Here is a 5,811-nt window from a genome sequence, read left to right on the forward strand (position 1 = left end):
TTCGAGATCTCACAATGAATCACCAATGTAAACATATTATTAACAGCTTCAGAATGATACCGGTTGTAAGTTATTACATAAATAACTTGGAATGGAGTATTTATTTTATTAATTACATGATTTCTGATGAAGGACAGCTAAATTGTTATTAAAGAATTTGTAGACTACTAGGGCAGCGAACCTTTATTGATGAATGTGCAATGTTTTTGTGAAACCCTAAGTAACCTGCCTATGACTTCCCTTAATGATTCTCGACTTCGTATTGCATGGACGAAAATAAAAATATAAATTAATTTATTCATGCATTCAATGTTAAGTGGCATGCCTGAATTATTTTGTAATTTGTTCACCATCCGTTTATTACTACCCTACAGGTAGTGGGGATGATTTTTTTCTGCGTAGTTGAATCTAATCGTACCTACCTAGTCTGTCTGTGTGGGTTAGTATCAAATTGTCGTAAACGCAGTTGGACGAAATTGCAACTAGGCTAAGAAGCAACTCGACAGAAATAAGTTTGACAAATTATCAGGTACCCCAAAAAGTAACCGGACTCTTAAGATAGGTAATCATCTTAAAATCATGTTGATAAATTCGCAATTCGCTTGCAAAGTAATTGGTCTCAAAAGCAACTCATTAGAAATAATAGTCTGTTTAAACTTTAAAATATAATATGTACAAATAAAACACAACACAACACAGTTATTCTCACGACACTCGTGTTTTGGAAACTAATGAAAGTAAATATAATGAACTTTGACATATATATTTTTTCGCTTTGCATCCGATTCCACAGAACAACATTTTTAGGGTTCCGTACCCCAAGGGTGCCAATGGGACCCTATTACTGAGACTCCGCTGTCTGTCTGTCTGTCTGTCAACTACTACACTATTCGGCGACCGAGTCGCTAGCAATGGATAGCTACCTGATGTTTAAACTATTTATTTATGATATGTCGTTTGAATCTTTATCTTTAAGTTTGCCACTTCCAGTGGTCCGATCGACTTAAATTTGGATACTTATAAATTTTGTGACAATACAATAATAAAGCCATCTTGGTGGTCCAGCCAGGATCGTCTCTCAGGAGGGAAGCCAATAGTTAATAGTACCGACTTGAAATTTGGTACCATGTAGTTATGATACAATGCAAGTACTGTCAACAAAAATTACATTCGTAAAAAAAACATACTAAGTATTTAACACTATTTACAAGGTTTATATACAGTTTAAAATTTATTCACACTAGTCCAGCTTCTTATTATTTAATTTCACAACACACGAAGTCCGCCGAATTTCCCGCGAATGAATGGCAGCTATTTTTTTTTTGAGCGAGTGGCTCGTTGGTTGCATTGGTTTCAGAAGCAAACAGCCAGAAACCAACGAGGATGAGATTCAAGTTGTTTTATTCGAAATACTTGCACAAGTGCTTTACATTTCGGCGATATTTTTAGAAGCTTTTCTTTAGATTGCCCTGTTTGTTTATTTATTTATTTATTGTTTGTTTGGGTCAAATCTTGGAAGCTAAATTTGACCCACTTCCAGTGGTCCGATCGACTTGAAATTTGGCATACTTATGTAAATTTGGTGACAATACAATAATCTGGTAGTGACATCTTGGTGGTCCAGCCAGGATCGTCTCTGCAGGAGGGAACTCCTCAATAGTTAATAGTACCGACTTGAAATTTGGTACCATGTAGTTTAGACGACAATGCAAGTACTGTCAACAAAAATTACATTCGGCAAAAAAGCTTGTATTAAAAATGAAATTTTTAACAAAAACTTATTACAAGCATTATATTTATTTGCAGTGTAATATAACTAGGTATGTTTGCTCGGGTGGAATCTTTCAACTCAAATTTGAAGTGGATATCTTCAACCGATTGAGCTGAAATTTTACACGCATGTATAAATCCGATCACAATGCAATATTATTATAACATGGAGTTGATCTGATGATAAAGCTAGCGGGTGACCATAGGAACTCTGTGATAAACGACACGACCGCATCGATTTTGGACTCGTTTGTCGTTTTGACGAGTACTTTCGTAACCACTAACCAGGGGCATAAAGTACAGTCAGCAAAAAAACTGATATTAGAAGAATTTTAAGAAAAACTGTTACTGAACTGTTTACGGAACCCTACATGTACGAGTCCGACTCGCACTTGACCATTTTTTTTATTTTTTATTATTCTGTGTCCGATTCGCACACACGACGAGTTGCTTAGCGGGCGACCTTCTATGTGGATCACTTGTTTTTTAAGACGAGTTGCTTAATAGGCGATCAACCTGTTTCGACCACACATAGTATAAGTAGTATAAGTACGTCGAATTGAAAGTGATTTTCTTTTGAGTTGCTTCATAGACGAGTTACTTTTTAGGGTTCCGTAGCCAAATTCGTCATGTCTGTCTGTCTGTCCGTCCGTATGTCACAGTCATTTTTTTCCGAAACTATGAGAACTATACTGTTGAAACTTGGTAAGTAAGTAGATGTTTACTGTGAACCGACATTAAGATTTTCACACAAATTAAAAAAAAAATCCAAAATTTTTTTCCATCAAACCCATACGTGTGGGGTGGGTGGGGTACCTATCTATGGATAGGTCTTCAAAAATGATATTGAGGTTTCTAATATCATTTTTTTCTAAACGGAATAGTTTGCGCGACAGACACTTCCAAAGTGGTAAAATGTGTGTGTGTGCGGGGGGGGGGGGGCAATCCCTCCTGTAACTTCTAAAATAAGAGAATAATAAAACTAAAAAAAATATATGATGTACATTACCATGCAAACTTCCACCGAATTTTTTTTATTATGTCATAAATCGTAAAGTAAAGGAAAATTTAATATATGTTATTACTTGCTGGTACGGAACCCTTCATGGGCGAGTCCGACTCGCACTTGGCCGCTTTTTAGGCTAGTTGCTATATCGTCCAGATGATTTTACGACGAGTTGATGCTGTAGACCAGTTGCGTTTACGACCATATGATAGCAACCCGCGAAACGGGCGAAACTAACAAGGTTCTTTGTAGGACCACGGAACGCTATAAATTCAAAGCGCTGTTTCATTAAAGTAGTATGTACAGCAAAAACTTGTTATTTCCGATTCGATGATGTAAGTTGAGCTTTAAGCTAACCAATAATGTATTCAATGTTTTTTTTTTTTTTTTCTTTGCATTATAATGAGAAAATAATTAATTTATTGAATCAGGCGTTACTTTGCGGAGGTCCATATCAATGGACTAAAAGAATTTCTTGCTCACCGCGACCTTACGATAGCTAAGCTTATGCAAAATATGCGTGTTCATGCAGTTCCTCCACCTCCACACTGTAAGAACACACACAAATCACACAAACCCATCTATCACCACCACACACTACACTGACCGTTTCGAACTCAACCAGAGCTCATCTTCAGAGTGACACAAACCGTACACCAACACCAACACCGTATAGCATGGTTTCTTCTCTGTTTGTTTTATTCGAATAGACGGAGACGGCATTCCATAGTCCACGAACGCTAAACATAGTGGCCGATTACTCTTCGGTCTTCTGTATATTCTGGCGGAGCGTGTGAATATGGTCTATGGTGCTGAAGCTTTTACGGAATCCAGCTTGTTCGGGAGGCTGGAAATCATCGAACCTGCGCTCGAGACGATTCGTAATGACCCTCGATAACAACTTATAATTAAGTACATGACTCAGGAGTGCGATGGGTCTATAATCCTACTATATTATAAAATGCGAAAGTTTTGAGTGAGTGAGTGAGTGAGTGAGTGAGTATGTTTGTTACTCTTTCACGCTGAACGGCTTGACGGATTTGGATGAAATTTAGCGGAAGTTAGTTATTACCTGGATTAAACATAGGATACTTTTATCCCGGTATTCCCACGGGATAGGGAAAAATCTCGAAATAACAAAACCTCTGGTTAGAATCATGAAATTTGGTATGTAGGTAGTTGGACGTTTGGATAACAGATAGGTGACTTTTTGACAGATATTCCCACGGGATACCTAGGGATAAATCTTGAAATAACAATCGCAGGGCTTAAAGCCATGAAATTTAGTATTTAGGTAGCTGGATCTTTGGATAAACACATAAGCTACTTTTTATCCCGATATTCCCCGATGATAGGGATAAAATCTTGAAAATAATAACCGCTGGCTTAGAGTCATGAATTTGGTATGTAGGTAACTGGACGTCTGGAATAACACGTAAGGATTTTGACTCGATATTCCCACGGGATACCTAGGATAAAATCTCGAAATAACAACCACTGGATTTAGAGCCATGAATTTGGTGTTAGGTAGCTGGACCTCTGTAATACACACAGGTTAATTTTATCCCGATATTCCCACGGGATAGGGATTAAGAAAGAAAGAAAGAAGAAAGAAAGAAAAGTTTTATTTTGGCTCCAAAAATGTACCACCTAAAACTAAACCCCTTCCTTCTACTCCCTACCTACCTACCTGGACCTAGAATAAAATGTCGAATAACAACCGCTAGGGCTTAGAGGCATGAAATTTGGATGTAGGTAGCCGTATGTGGAATAACACATATTATAAGTTCGCTACTTTTATCCCGATATTCCCACGGTATAGTGTTGTAACTAAGGACCCCATACATCGCTGTATTATTTTATAATTATTATTATTTCGTATTTTTTCTTTAATTGTATACTGTAGTTTTTAAGTATTTTATTTCTAATTATTAAATTTTGAAAAATTACTTTCTGCCAAGTTTCTTGCGGCGCATTCTTTCTTGGCAATGGTGGTCTTTCCGAAAGCGCTGGTAGTATAAAAAATGAAGTGTAAAAGTGCCATTGCGGCTATTACTGAATAAATGATTTGAATTTGAATTTTGCATTTTGAATTTGGATAGAGAAAAAATTTTGAATCTTCAGCACTGGGTTTAGAGTCTTGAATTTTGTACAGTCATTCACAACACAACCTAAGTGAAGACCACGATATGGAATATTGGAAATTTTCCAGGGGAATTTTTAAAATCCCGAAAATTAAATTGCAGCTACCACACCGAATAGTTTACGCGTGCGAAGCCGCGGGTAAAAGCTAGTTCTTTATAAGGTATTGTCACCTTTTTGATGATAGAGCACCACCACACTCCTGTGCCATGCTTCTGGCGTGGTACTCTCAAGTGTGACGGAATTAAATAGCCTCTGGAGGACTACAAGTCACTATCACCCGCTCCGTGTGCCTTACGCCTTACAATGATTGTGGCATCATCTGTTTTCGATGGAATGTGCCATTCGGCCAGCAGGGCTACTACGAAACTCGAACTCGAAGTTCGTGTCATGCGGTTCCCTCTGACATTTATACTGTTTAATATGAGAAGCGAGAGGGACGTTACGATACGAACTTCGAGTTTCGAGTTTCTAGTACCATGCTGTTCGTCCATTTCCCGCGGAGTGTTTCGGCTCGTAAACAACATTTTTAACCCCGACGAAAAAAGAGGGGTGTTATAAGTTTGACCGCTATGTGTGTCTGTGTGTCTGTGTGTCTGTGTGTCTGTATGTCTGTGTGTCTGTGTGTCTGTTGTGTCTGTGTGTCTGGTGTCTGTGTGTCTGTGTGTCTGTCTGTGGCACCGTAGCTCTTAAACGTGGAAACCGATTTGAATGCGGTTTTTTTTTTATTTGAAGCTGGTTTTCTAGCGATGGATCTTAGACATGACTTATCAAAATCGGTTTCAGCCGTTTCAAGATCATCAGATCTTTTGTTCGCTGCGGTAGGAATCTTAGACGCATAATGGATATTTACTTTACTTTCAAACATTTTGGGACCTAAAATTTGAAACACC

Source organism: Choristoneura fumiferana, chromosome 24, assembly GCF_025370935.1.
Source record: "Choristoneura fumiferana chromosome 24, NRCan_CFum_1, whole genome shotgun sequence".
NCBI lineage: Eukaryota > Metazoa > Arthropoda > Insecta > Lepidoptera > Tortricidae > Choristoneura > Choristoneura fumiferana.